The 15,677-nt window shown below is 32.5% G+C and overlaps 1 long non-coding RNA gene and 1 pseudogene across 8 annotated transcripts; one reads left to right on the top strand and one right to left on the bottom strand.

The window, feature by feature from the left end:
* Positions 1-2,619: 2,619 nt before the first annotated feature.
* LOC131651289 (putative disease resistance protein RGA3) lies at positions 2,620-8,078 on the bottom strand (annotated as a pseudogene).
* LOC131651290 (uncharacterized) lies at positions 8,072-14,748 on the top strand. 8 transcript variants are annotated; one of them, XR_009298388.1, is made up of 8 exons: positions 8,074-8,577; positions 8,710-8,779; positions 8,916-9,021; positions 9,428-10,402; positions 10,703-10,851; positions 10,960-11,024; positions 11,188-12,431; positions 12,562-14,748. It is a non-coding gene; the product is annotated as an uncharacterized LOC131651290 (long non-coding RNA). The 8 variants fall into 8 exon arrangements; XR_009298387.1 differs by having other exon boundaries at positions 8,909-9,021; XR_009298390.1 differs by having other exon boundaries at positions 8,081-9,021; positions 11,188-11,312; positions 11,925-12,000; positions 12,287-12,431.
* The last annotated feature ends 929 nt before the right edge of the window (positions 14,749-15,677 follow it).

Raw genomic sequence — 15,677 nt, 5'->3', positions numbered from 1 at the left:
TGTGTCTCACGCGCCTGGGAATGACTACTTTCAGCACTAGGGTATTTTGCACCACCATCCTCTTCCTTCAACCACCGTGAAGTGCCACCACCCACTCTTCTATTTTCTGCTCTGATTTCCACCGACCAACCCCTAAAACCCGTATCTTCTTCCATTTCAAATCGAACAACACATCTCTGTTCAGTATGGCCGAGGACACCACAAACAAAACAAAAGATACTAAGTTTCTCATATTTGAAATTGACCGTACACCATTCTCCGCCCTTTGTTTTCACTTTCGTATTCTTCTTCAAAGGTGCCCTAACATCAATCTTCACCCTCAGACGCATATATTGTCTCCAAAAGCTGGAATTGTTGTTCTTGTCGTATTCAACAAACGTACCTATAAAATTTTCCATCGCCTTCCCTACTTTCTCTATCATTAATCATGCCGGTAAATTATGAACTTGCACCCAAAAATCCACATGATAGAGTGGTATATTATCAATCTACACACCCACCTGCACTTTCTCAAGGACCAACAGGTGATTATCGAACGTCCACGGCCCTCCAACTAGTGCCGCCTCCATATCCAGTCGGTGACTAAACTGAAACAGGAACCTACCATCTGTAGCCTCCTTGATCATGACTTGTTTTACTGGCCTCCAGATATCCGCCATGCGGGTCTTCATCGATTTCACATGTATTGGCCTATCGCTCAAGAATCTTCCAACTAGACAAAACTGCAGCCCTCCTAAATCTCCACCTTCATTATCAACATCAAAAGAGAACCCCTTTTCACCGCCTTCATCCTTAATAGACAAGGCCTCCAAACCCTCTGTATCTATATTTCCTGCCATAAGCACTAAATGAATTATACTGAACATTTCTAACAGAAAGAAAGATTGATCCACACAACCAGGAAAAGAAACACGCTTCTCACAAAATTTATAATATAATATATATAGTAACATTTAATTGATCGATTAATATATCAATGACATATTTAGAATATTAATATTTTTTTTATTTTACAATGTATTTTTGGTTTTTGGTTTAAGATACGGTTTATCATCTTTATTTTATTTAGTTTGTGTTTTAATGATGTGTTTCTACATGATGTGAGGTGCTATTATGATTTTTATTGTGCTCTTCCTAATCTTTCATCTATACAAGTATAATAAATAATAAAAAAATTATTTAATTTATTAAATCAAATTGTTTTAAAATAATCAAGATAATGTAAATTTAAATGCTTTAAAATGATTATAATAATAAATTATTTATCAAATAATTTGTTTATCAATTTACTTTACCTAGCACTTTGAAATGTGTTGTTAGGGTTTAGGATATCTTTGAAAGAAGAAAGAAGATGTACTTAGATATTCTTTTTTATTATAATTTTTATATTGGTTCATTATCTACCATTTTTAAATACGTTAATACAAAATCACAAGTAAATATTATATTAAAAACAAAGATTCTTAATATTTTTATAAATATTATTTGTAAACAAAAATATTTATTAATTGTAAAAGAAAATTATTTTAATGGCTAATGTACTCTCACAATATGTATTTTTTGTTTTGTTTTAATGAATGAAATAATATACTTTTATCTATAAATCAGCTATTATTACATATTATTATTAATATTATTATTATTAAATGTTAATATTACTATTATTATATATATTATTATTTATTATAAAATATATTTAAAAAATCAAACTCAAAGGGAAGAGATTTAAAAAATAACGTGGAGATTCTATGGTGTGTGGATCCTCTAAAATGGTATAACATTTATACTAAAAAATATTATAATATTTATTTTAACAAAAAACGTAAGATAATTATGATGTATATAAATCACAACTTTCTTATGTAAAAAACAAATTTGTCATTCTTTTTATTTAATTTATTTTATTATTTATTAAATATTAATAAGAAATATGGAAAAATGTAAATGTATAATATACATACATATATATATATATATATATATATATATATATATATATATATATATATATATATATATATATATATATATATATATATATATATATATATATATATATATATATATATATTCATATGATATTTTTGCTAATGTAAATTCATACTATACGATCCAAGGCCATGAGTATATCCTTAATCCTTATATAGTTATCTTTAATTTCGTTTTAGTCATTATTATCGGAATCAATCATACTATCTCATAAATTTAAACGTGTGCCTCGCGCGAGTATACACACGAGCATTTTTATTTCCTTTGTTCTTTTCTCACAACAATTTCTACACCGGAAATTGTTGTGAACCTTCAACAGGTCTAACCTTACGTTAGATTTAGTTTTATTTTCTTGTTTAATTTACGCCGAATAATTTCTGAAGAACGATCCAACCGACCTGCGGTGGAAGTTCAAGTACTCGAAGATTCCAGTTTTTATTTCATATTTACATTATTCAGGTTTCTATTTATCACTTTAATTATTATTTTGTTGCATGATATATTGTATGCCAATTAATATGCCTAAAATTATGAACCGAATTTATTTATGCATGTTTAACCGTATCAATATGTCTGGCTAATTTAATTAAGATATCGGTATGTAAAGTAATTTAACCGTAGGGATCCGAAATAAATTGGCTTAAATATGTTTTATTAAAAATCACTCGTTTCTGGTTTTGTGTCTAATTTAATTTGCTAAAGTTATAAAATCAGCAGAGCGAGAGTTTGAGATTTTAGAACTGATAAAGGTTAAAATCAACAGAGCAAGAGTTTGAGATCTTTATTTGGATAGTAGACATAGAACATTAGTTTTAAGGACAACGAGAGCGTATTAAAACCAATTAGAATTTATTTATTTTCAAAAAGTGTTTTTAAACTCGACACGGGACAACGGGAGCGTACGTTAGGGAATACTAGCATGATCCGAGTCAACAGAGCGAGAGTTTGAGACTAGGAGATTTAAGTAAATAACCTCTTCATGAAATGAGCATTTTATCAACTGTGATATTTTCAAAAAGCTTTTCTAAATCTAATGGGACAGCGAGAGCGTACGTTAAGAGTTAAGATAGTAGTCTAAATCAACAGAGCGAGAGTTTAAGAGGAGGACTTTTAAATGATATAGTTAATAGAGATTTTTGATTAAATGAGAACCATAGCCAATGGAACTTCGGATCACCTAAGTTAGACAAAATACATACTGATATCCGCTTATTATTATATTCCTTAGAATTGAGATTTTTAGTTTCCCTTTAGTAACAACCCAAGTATTCTTAGCCTTAGCTTTACATAGTAACCTTAGATAACGGTAGGTCGATTCATAGTCCCTGTGGATTCAATATCTTTTAAAACTACACGACACGACTGTTCACTTGCAGTCATCAGATTAATAGACACGTAAAGTCGCGATCACTTAGAAGTCTCATAACAATCAAATATTTTAAGGGTAATAGTAACTTGTACCCCAAGGGCATAAGTTAAGAAACCTACTTTTAGAAATTTTATTTTGAAAAATACAATAAGAAAAACTAATTTTATACTTTCATTAAAATCAATAGACAAGTTCCAAAATATTCTTTCTTCAATTAGTTCTTAACTTGTGCCCATAAAGCACAAATTAGCATTACCCATATTTTAATTATAAGTGTTTGAAAAAAAACCTCATTTTAATATTTGCCTTAGGCTTTGGGTCTGCCACCTGTTTCCTTATCACATTGTTTACCTAGATCATTGCAATTGCAAATTTCCAAACTTTTCAGACCCTCAACATTCATTGATGATAGAAAATTGGAAATGTTCTGTGCCTTTTGCTAAACTAGTCGTCATAGTTATTTTTGCAATTCCTCGAACGTAATGGCATGGAACCTATGAAGCACCGATACTTCAAAATCCCTGTCGTATTGTATCCGATACGCTCCGATACGCCGATACGCTCCGATACGCTGCCGATACGTATCGAAGGAGTATCGGAATTTTTTTAAAAAATAAAAAAATAAAAAAAAATCCGATACGGCTGCGATACGCTTCCGATACGTCCCGATACGTGATCTTCAATTTTTTTTGCAGATTTTATTTTTTTAACGACTCTTCGTTTATTTTTTTATTTTTTAATAGTCATTATTTATTTCCCACCCTACTTAATTCTTTCCTAATATTTATATTCCAATAATTTTTTAAATCAATTTTTAATATCTTATTTAATTAAATTCATCATTATTCATCATTAGTTGGGACTTCCTATTAGGCATATTAGGCAATAGTTGCACGTTAAGATAAAAGTAATAGGCAATAACTATTAATAATAACTATGCTAAGTTTTCAATGCCAATAATATTGATCATTAGTGACTATTATTAGTGACTATTTATATGACTAACATTTTCCAACATTGATACTATACCAATATCTTAGATTTAATATTTTTTAGTAATATAGTTATGTATTGAAAGTTCTATTTGTTAGACTATAATTTAACTAAATATTTTATTTTAATCTTTATATGCGTATCTTAAACGTATTGTATCTTGTATTATTCAATTAGTAACGTATCGCCGTATCGGATACGTATCGTATCCGATACTCGTATCGTGTCCGTGCTTCATTGCATGGAACTAATTGTATTTTCACACTTGAGCATATTACAGCAATAGTTACATATAGCTAGCTCTCTTATCCAAGCTAGGTCCATCCATGACTTGAATACCAAATAAAAATTAGGAAAAGTGCCAAAAATATAGAAAGAATTAGGGAAATCATTGAGAGCATGTATTAAACTGAATCAAACAAAATATGATTTCAATGCAGGGTAGACATATTTCATAAGCCTTGTCAAAACCTTCTATTTGGTAAAGCCTCATCGAAATCTTCTATTTCTGAGCAACTCCGTATCAAACTTTTGGCACCTCATAATTTCCAGTAACTTAAGAGAATGCAACCCTTGTAATACTTCATCTGCCAATGGCTCAAGGTTCTCGCAGTCGGTGATATGTATTTCTTGGATAGCTGTAAGGTAAATGATTTCAGTTGGGAGTTGCTCAAGTTTGAATAGCCCATAAATGTCTAATACCTTTAGAGAAGCGAGGTTTCATAGCATCCCGTCTGGAAAGCAAGTTAGATCTTCGTTATCTTTGAACCGAAGTGATTCGAGACTACTGAGTTTATGAATTGAACTTACCAAATCTTGGTTGCATTTCCCTTCTATACGCAAATCATTGAGATACGGAAGGCATGGCAAGCCCGAAAGTTTAGGACATTTAGTAATTTGAAGCCTTGAAAGACATGGGAACATGTTTTCTTTATCCTCCTTTGATAACTTTACTAGGTTTGGCAACTCTTCGAGAACCAGAACTGCTAATTTAGTGAAACATCCTGCAACTCCACCCTCTTTTGGCTCCTCGTCAACATATATTACAAGACACATGTTCAATATTCTTAGATCTTTTAGATTAGGTAGTTTCCCCAACTGTGGAAGGTGTAAACAACTTTCGCAGTCTATTAGTTGTAGAAAAGTTAAACATTCCATAGAAAGACTAGACATCCATTGTGGGAAATAGGAACCTGTATATCCTTTTACCCCCAAAGTTTGAAGTTGTTGGGTTTGAGGTTGAAGCACTTCAAGAATCTCCTCAACATTTTCTTGTAAATGAGTCTCTTCATTTCTCTCCCACGACAATCGCAATTGCTTCATGTGCTTGCTCGACATATTGGCTTCTTTGGCATCCATTACACTTTTTACTCTCTCTAAGTGCTTAACGTAAAGATCTCCGATAAGGTTCATTTGTCCTAGTTCTGCCAAAAGGTACCCTTCTCTCTTGCCAACTACATACAGAGTTAAAGTTTTCAAGGAAGTCAACTTCCTTATCTTGGGGGGCAAGCTTGATAATGAGTAGCAGTTGGTCAAATATATACTTTGTAGAGCTTTCAATTGTGTCAAATTATTAGGCAAGTTAAGGAGATGATAACAATGGTCTAGCTTCAAAGTCTGCAAGTTCCACAACTTACATATGGATTTTGGAAGAGTTTTGAACTTACCAGCAGAGAGATTCAAGTACCTTAGATATTTTAAATAACCAATTGAAGATGACAATATTTTCCTTCTTTCGAAGTCGAGCACCCGTAAAGAATAACATTTCAATACATGAGGTGAAAGTTGGTCAACATGGTTTAAACATGTCTTCAATGATTTCACAGTAGGCAACTGAACTGAATTGATATCCCCTAAGGATTTCCTCCGATAAATTGAGAGGTGGCGGATTCTGTCAGATGTACTGGATACTTCATTGTTATCCGTAATGGAGCATATTTCTTCCGCAACCGATTGAGCAAGATCATGAACAAGATCATGCATTTTGAAACTTGTAATTTTTCCAAATTCATCTATCTCAATATCTTGAAAAAATGATCTCCAATATAACTCATTCCACACTTCATTGCCAATATCCTCATCTTCAATAAATCCATTAGCCATCCAAAGTTCTATTAGAAAGTGTTTGCTTATTATTTTATCTTTGGGAAACAGTGCACAGAAAGCAAAACACTGTCTCAATTTTGCCGGCAAATTCAAGTAACTTAATCTCAAAGCAGGCATGACAGAATTCTCACCTTGTAAACTCCATAACTTGCTTTCCTTGACATATAGCCACTCTTTTTCTTCTCTTTTGAAACGCAAGAGACTTCCCAGTGCTATTGCCGCAAGAGGCACTCCCGCACACTTATTTACTATCGCATTCCCTATGGCCACGAGTTTTGCAGATTCTTCCTCATTTGGTCCGAAGGCTCGTTGTTTAAACAATTCCCAACAATCATTGTCAGATAGCTTTGACAAATCATGAGCAGAAACTGTTCCCATGGTTGCTGCTACCTTTGGAAGACGAGTGGTTACCAAAATCGAAGCACCCTTGCCTCCAAAAGCCAATACAGATCTTAATCTCTGCCAATTCTCTTGTTCATCATCCCATACATCATCTAACACCAGCAAATATTTTTTTACTTTGTAGCAAATCCAAAAGTTTTCTTTGCAACGGCTCTAGGTCTAATTCCTCACAAGCATGGCCTGATGCAGATTCTATGATGGCTTTTGTCATTCTCTTCAAACTAAAATCTTCTGAAACACATACCCAGATTCTTAGCTCAAAGTGGTTAATTACCCTCTCGTGATTAAAGATAAGTTGGGCAAGTGTTGTTTTTCCAAGTCCACCAAGACCCACTATTGGATAAACACATAAGTCCTCGAAACTAGAAGCATCACCAACCAGAAAGTCTACAATTTTATCCTTATCTTCATCTCTTCCATAGACTTGAGGTTGAGCAATGATTGAAGTAGTTTGGCGCCAATCAAGGACTCCACTTCTCTTCTCTCTAACAATCTCAGTCAAATGAAATTTGGTCCTTTCTTCAGCAATTCCATCTAATCTCTCTCTTATGTTCTTCATTTTCTTAGCAATTTTGTAACGGAAAGCGACATGCATTGGATGAAAAGAGAATAAGAAAGAGCTTTGTACCTTGTGTGATGGTCCACACTTGAATCCTCCATGCTCCAACTCCAGTGCTTGGGTGGCACACTCGTCCAAGATGTCATCAAGGACGTGAGCAGCATCTTTAAGCTTAAGAAGCCAATCTTTGATAGCTCTGTTTGAGAACTGTTTCTCCTCAGCATCTTCAAGTGTAGCCTTGATTGTAGATAGCAAGCTGGAAAGACTTTCTAATTCACGATTGAAACCTAGAAATAGGCCAAGCTCCTTCTGAATGAGTGAGCCCAAATTATCAAGCACAAATTCGATGACAGCTTCAGCCATGTTATAAGATCAAACTCAAAAGAATAAAAATGGAAAAATGTTTGTTTATTAGGAAACAAGATTATGAACAAGGATTGAGTGAGTGGTAGGAGATGATTTGGAGTAAAACTTTGTCAAGTCAACAAGTGACCCACTATGATTAATGTATCTTTGAAATTATGCACAAAGTTGTTTGATTGAAATTTCACGGAAACAAACAGCTAAAAGAAAATGACATGTTAGAAAAAAGAAACAACTGCAAGGTCGAAACTTCACACTCAAAAAAATATATTTTTTGAGTCAAAGTGGAGTTCAGGCTGACATGAGAGTTCAAGCTTTGAAAACCTCAACATTTTTTTCATGGAAAATGGTTAGTGGAGTTCATGAATGATACGAGAGTTCTACACTACAAGAAAATACAGGATTAGCTACCGTAATTTAACTTCCAATTGTTTTCATAGTTAATCTCAATTAAAAAACAACCATTTAACTTTAATTACCAACAATATTTTTTTTTATTGACCTAAAATAAACAAAAAATAAAAATCCTCTTCACGCCATCGTTCTCATTCTTGTTACCAGTGAATAGAGAAAAAAATCATAAACCAAAAACCCTATTTCTCTGGTATTCGTTTTCGATCAAGCATCAGAAACATAATTCCTCTGTGTTCCCCTGAATCACAAATTCTCTGAATCAATCGAACTCTCGCTCTGAATCAATCAAACTCTCGCTCCAAATTGATCAAACTCTCGCTCTGAATCGATCTTAGAATGTTCTCGTTCGCACGATCTCGCTTAGAATCGATATTTCGATAATGTTCGAACTACTTTTCTCTGAATCACTGCATTCTCTGCCATCTACAACATCAATCTTCATTTTTTTTCTTTCTCAATTTACGATTTTGATAGCGTGTCTAACACTTTCAATTACTTTTGATATGCTTTTTAGGGTTCCTGTTTCAGCGGTGTCTCAAGAGTCAATCTTCACAATCGCACGTGAAGTAAAGTTATTGATGAAGGTGCATTCTATTTTCATTGCAATTGTGTTGTTATTTATCAATTTAATTAATTGGGGATGAGTTCATTAATCATTATCGTCGTTTGGGGTTCTGCTTACACTGCTGTTGCAATTCTTGCTTCTTTTCAAGCCGTCAGTTATCACTGCACCACTTTCTGAGCTCGACGAAGAAACTGTTCACAATTTCATAAGACTAAAATGGGTTATGCACAACTTGTTATTGGTCCTACTGACAGTGGCAAGGTAATTTGTTATACTTGCTTTGTTTGTAATAGGTATTATGTACTTGAGGTTTGTTTGGATTAACCATTTTAGCTTATTTACTAACATAAACATTCCCAAGACTGTTTGATATTTATGGATTGGTAACAACTTATAACATGTCCATAATTTTTTGATGCCGATTGTTATGAATCCTCAAAGACATGTTATAAAACAAGTTATAACTATATGAAAATATATGACTTTATTTAACCCTTAGTTAAAGAAATAGCGTATTCATATGCCCTTATGCTAGAAGCGCTTAATTAAGATGTTTATTCAAACACAACCTTGATGTGTTTGCAATTATACTATCACACTATTCTCTTCCCTTAATCAAATGTTGAGATAGTTATAACTAATATATGTGTTTTTCTTTGTTGATTAGTCTACATATTGCTCAAGTTTGTACCAACATTGTGAAACTGTACGACGGACAATACATACTGTGAGCCTTGATCCCTGCTGCTGAGAAGTTTGACTATCCTGTTGCGATGGGTAAGCAAAATGCATTGTGTTGTGTGGCTTCTTCTTTTGTTACTTCAGGTTTCTTGTTTCATGGAGCTTTACTATTTTTGGTATGTATTGGTGCGAATGAACGACACTAACTATCAGCTCTTATGTGAGACAGATTGTTGTGGTTATTCTTCATCTTCATCGTTGAAATCAGATGAAGACTGCAGCTTGTGTTGTAATCTCCACCATTCGGAAGTCATTCATAGCTCATATTTATTTCAGTCTTACTGTTTGATTGTTTTAATTTTCCATCATAGTTTACTACTTATTGTTATTGTGTAGCCTATTATCTTTTAGGCAAAAAGTGCAAGCACTGACTCGTCACAAAAAATGGTAATGCTTTTTTATGTTAATCTTGTAACCTAATTAGGCTTTGGTTTGGTATATCCAATTTGGGTTATAAAACAGACCGGGTCATGTTTGATTAAACAGCTCGACCCGGTTTATGTTACAATTCAAATAACCCAGTTGCTGTTACAAAAAAATATATACCTTGTGTCTTATAATTCTAAGCTCACAGCTCTTACCATAACTTCGAATATTATACAAGATTCTTCATTCGATTTCGATTTTACTCTCTTCAATTCTTACTTTCGTTTTTGCTTTTTAGTAGCTAGTTAATGTTGTTGGATAATTTCATTTTGGACAAAAGGTATATATTATATGCTTGTGCTGAAATGCACATTAGGAGTTTGAGAAAATGACTAAAACAAAGAAATTGTTTTCTATTTACATGGTTCTTCTCATTTTGCTGCATGTTTTTGTTGTTCATAAAACTTGAGGTAGATCAAGTGAATGATAAATTAAGGGGACAAAGCTTTAAGGGACAGACTTGTCAAAAACAATGGTAATGCTTTTTATGTTGATGTTCTGTTACAGTAGGTGTTTTGTTGATCTTGTCTTTGGCATTTTTATATTTTAATTTACTTTAGGAGAGGTCAAAATGATCCACCCAAACTTTCTCAATCATGCACTAGTCCAACAACACTACCTAAACATACATCATTTTCCCTAAGTATTTCACTTTTAAAAATGATTTCTTGTTAGGAATAATAGTAAAGTAATTCTAGGAAGTTGATTCTATAATCGCATTATTACAATAATATATAGCAAGGTCTAGTTAGTAATATTTCAATATTTTTTATAGTAAATGTAAGTACTTTAACCTGCTGTCGAGAAAGGAGATGGATGCATAAAGATCCTAGTATAGAATTACGGTGTCGAGTTATTGGGAGATTTCGAGACTGAAGATTAATAGAGGGGGATGGGACATAATGTCCTTAGAATTGCTTCATGGTAAGTACATTATTGAAAAGCTCATTCTTTAGTTGTAGAGTTTGTATGATTCTATATGTTCCAAATTAATGTACATGTTCATGTTTTTTTCTGATTTATGATGTGTAGCATTAACATCTCAGAGTGAAGATTATTTCTTTCTTAAGAGAGAGGAACATTTGAAAGGGTAAAAGGTATTGTATTGTTACTTTACTAAAATTAAAATACATGGGATTTATTGCTTAAACATTAAAAAAATTGTTTATTTTTCTTAAATCTTAATTGCTTTAATAGTTGTTGCCCTGTTTTTATAAATTTGTAATTGGTTGTGGCATCATTTTGCCTTAATTGGTTTAGTAACAAAACTCATGGCTTGTGGATGCGTTGATGTTCGAGTTGGGAAATGATCCTTTACCTTTGGGTTTCTATGACGAAGACGAAAATTTGAGTGTTTGTAACCCCTCCCGTTGCAATATGACGCGGTATGATTCTTTCGCTCTCATATTTTACCCCTCACATTGATGGTATTCAAGTTTTACCTTTGTTTCTGTTATCTCAAACTAATCTGAAACCATTCTTAGTTTAGAATTATGGAAATACTTGTTGTGAAATAAATTGCTATTTGATTGATTAAGTAATTCAATGGTTTGCTAATATGGATTCTCAAGGAGTAAATCACAAATGTTAATGTTGTATCATGGAAGTAATTGCTGGAAAATGACACCTATTGCATGAACATAGCAGTAAGTTGGTTATGCTTAAAAATCATTTATGGTCTGCATTTGTAGTATAGTCCTGTTTTTAATCAACATATGCTATAGAAGATAAATAGCAATAGTCTTACCTTTGTGAGAAGAATCTAGAAACCACTAGATCGCAATTGATGGGAAATTAGGCATAGCTAAGTAATTTTGTGTTTTACCTGTCTGTGTGTTTGGGTTTCGGATACAATGTTAAATGTCATTCTCTAGTTTACATGTGAATCATCATGTTAATCAACATATGATTTTGTAATAGTCCACAACCTGAGGGATTTAATAATTGATTGTGTGTGCTTGGATAGTTAAAGTTGGATATTAATGCATTTTGTTTAGTGAGCGAGAGGTTGAGGAGAAAACCGAACGTAAAAGGCTGCTAAACACAGGCTCCGTGAGCAGGACCGCTTTAAAAGTAAGTCTGTATTACAGATAATTTTTTGATGTTGTTTTAATTGCCAATGTCTTAAAAGAACTGTCACTGTTGTTGGGTGGTGTATAAAATCATTTATTTCTTAAAGCCTTAGGTTAAGTGGATAAGTTAGCTCTTTCTATAACCATGCATTGTGTTCGCATTATTATTTTGTTGCATACAATTGATGTTTTATTGTTAAATAGGTGTTTGAATTAACTTGCGATTAGTGAAAGAAAAGAGTAATTTGCGCGACTTTTTGTATGTAAAACTTTGTTTATGCTAGCAGCTAAAGACAATTCCTAGCCTAGATGCAAAACTTTCTAATATGTCTTGGGACATCAGCTGCACCATCTCAACTACCACCCTATGGCTTTAAGAATGGTGATAAGGAATTCAATTTAGTTTATGGGGCTCTCACTGCTGCTAGTCCGGTAAATTCTAATACTTAAAAAAATTTATATGAAACTTATGTTTCCCCATTCATGTTGGTCAGTGGATACACATTCGATGAAGCTTGACAATGGCATGTTAAAAATGTGTATATTCATGCTTTGCTTGCAGTAAGTGAAGTGATACAACATTTGAATTAGAAGAATTCTGATTTCATTGCAATAAAAGCAAGTGAGTCTTTCAAAATCTTGTTGCTGTCAATAGGAACAAGATGTAGTGGAGAGACTCCAGGGATTCTTGCTTCTTTGGAAAAGTTACTTTCCTTTAATGACTAGGTACACTCATATTAACTTTAGGTTTTGTTGTATCTGCTGGTAAAGAGAATGATTATCATGTTTAATTAGTTTTTCTAAGTGATTGATCTTCTAACAATTACTACCTTCAAAATTACGATATGTATAGGAGTATAATAGTTTTAAAATTGTTTGATTTTGAGTCAACTTGACGTGTTTAGTCCAAAATTACGATATGTATATGAGTATAATGTTTTAAAATTGTAATTGAGTATATTTAAATCACTGCTTAGTTATTGAAAATTAAAATATCTTCAAAAAATTTGTTTTTTTTTACCATTTACAGCCTAATTAGTTTTGATTACTAAAAATATGGATAATCCTAATTTAGCTAGAGATTTACTGTGATATTATTGTGGCGAAATTGTGGCTGTATAGTTGGGAAACATAAACTCAAGACCGGTGTTTTGCTACAGTTTAGTTTTGGTTTAGGTAGGGATTATTAATTATTAGTTGGAATTTTGCTAGGAAATATTGTACTAGGTGATTAGCCACTCAATCCATGCTACGGCATGAATCCTAGTTAACTCGAAACAAATCTCCAACTAACTCTGTTTGATAGAGATTTGCTACATATTAGCTACGGTTTCTGTTGTAGCCAATCACAAGTTTTCTTGTTGTGCTAGCTTTGATTGCTGCCTACGATTCACAGCCAATAGATAAATTATTTCACGACATAAGTTGGTGACATGGGTTAGAGACGAAATAGAGGTTAAGATTTATTATTGTAATTGTTGCGAATTCATATTTATGTGAGAAAATATTTAAAAGAAAAAAAAAGTTGTTGTGTTATGTGAAAGAACGTGGTACATATCAACATTACAAAAATAAAATAAATTGTCAAAAACACATCATCCTTAAAATTTGAGTTTTCATTTAGATTGACGGTTATTTTTTTTACTAATGGTTTATGGAATCTTAGTATTGTGCTTAGAGAAAACAATTGTAAGATGATTGAATTCTTTAAATATCATTTTAAATATGAAAAATTAATAAATTAGAAGAGGTGAATTGGATTCTTTAAACATTTTGATGACGTGTTTGACACGGATTTCACTTATAAAAGTAACACATACAATATGTTTTTGCTTGAATTTGTCAGTGTCACTTATTAAAGATGACAATTGAATCTCCTAAGCAAACACACTTGATCAAGACCTACTTAGATCGTACTACATTATTAGACAACATAGACCTCCTGGATCCCTAGCAGTTCTAGGAAACAAATGGTTCTAGGTTCTTGAGACCTCACTATAAAAGCCTCATAAAGACTTCCGATTCAGATACACACTTTCTAAACCTAAAAAGACCGCCTACCTTTGATAGCTACTGATTGTGCATTTGAGTGTTTGCAGGTATCACTCCTAGAATTTGTCACTAGGTTTCGATCAACATTTACTTCAACGTCTTGTTCGAATGTCCTATACCCTAGATTGTAAACTTGAGTTTCATATTGGAAAACTCAAAAAGAAAAGCCTTGCAAACGTCTAAATACTTATGATTGCATATAAATATAGTTGAAACTATCATTAGCAAGATGATGATTTCTTTTATTCCATAAGTATAACTTCAAAAGTACACAACTTAAATGTTTATAAATAAAATACACAACATAAATGAAACATAAATAAAACCATCATATGACTTAAAGGCTTATTATCCCTTACTCATAATAGGCACTTCCTAATAAAACATCAACACATACAACAATAGCAACCAAATTAAGACAAACCAGAAAAACATGTAGAGTTAATAAAATCCAAATCCATCTCATTTGGCAACAACCAATGAAATCATAAATGGAAGGAAAACGAGGATGGCAGCAGAATAAGTGAGAACTGGCGAAGAAGCAGAAGATTGCGGTGTTGGTGCAGGAGCAGCACCCATCCACATTCCAGGCATATCATTAGACGCTTTATCAACAGTGTCTACTCCATTGTTTTGAGCAGCAACAACCATAACCAAAACCATAACACAAGCTATGAGCATGCTGAATTTCATTGGTGAAGCCATTGATATATTTATCTTAAATTACTTTTTGCTTATTGCACTAGTTGATATATTTGGTATTGCTGTTTTGAAGCAAAGTGTGTTGTGCTATATATAGAACTTTGGTGTACGTGAAAGTCTAGGACTTGGTTGTAAATTTTATGTTTCTTGTTTTACTTATGATTAAATAATTGAGTTGAACAAATATTATGTATATGCTTCGGTTTCATCGAGAAAGTTGTGTTTATTTGGGATTATTATCATGGTCTTCTTGTTGAGAGAGAAATATTATACAGCTGTTAATTTGTTGTGTTTTCTTGGTCGGACACCATTCTTTTGATTTGTTGATTCATATGTTTTGGACTGTAATCGTAAGCTAGCAAATGATGTCACTGTGATTTAATTGAAACAAGTGTAGACTAACAAAAAATGTTGAAGTAAGGGGGGAATCATTTAGGAATTAAATTTGGTGCAAAAGCATTTTTAGTGGGAAAAAAACATTCGATAATTTGAAGTATGGTTGGTGTATACCCATCATCCAATAATTATCTGAAGCAAAAACTAGACATGTTTACAGGAATTGAAAGTTGATTATGGAAATTGAGTTTATTTTCTCAACTTAGCACACATTGTAGAAGTACTTTACTGTGACAAATATTTGACGAGGGTTTATTTAACTATAGTTTAACTTTGGTAAAGTTGAAGTCCTATGTGGCACGTATTCAAAGACGATTTTGAAATTATACATTTTATGTAACTTGATAGCACGCGAATTAAGGACTTCATTATTTCTTATTCTTCCTGATTTTATTTATAGGATAAAGCTAACATGTGTCCCAAGAGCACATGTTAAGAAACCTAAATATAGTACATTTATATTGGAAAACATAATAAACACATTAATTATAAATTTTTTATGAAAACAATGCACAATTTTTTAAAAAA

Source organism: Vicia villosa, linkage group LG2, assembly GCF_029867415.1.
Source record: "Vicia villosa cultivar HV-30 ecotype Madison, WI linkage group LG2, Vvil1.0, whole genome shotgun sequence".
Taxonomy (NCBI): Eukaryota; Viridiplantae; Streptophyta; class Magnoliopsida; order Fabales; family Fabaceae; genus Vicia; species Vicia villosa.
This window is presented reverse-complemented; position numbering and strand designations above follow the sequence as displayed.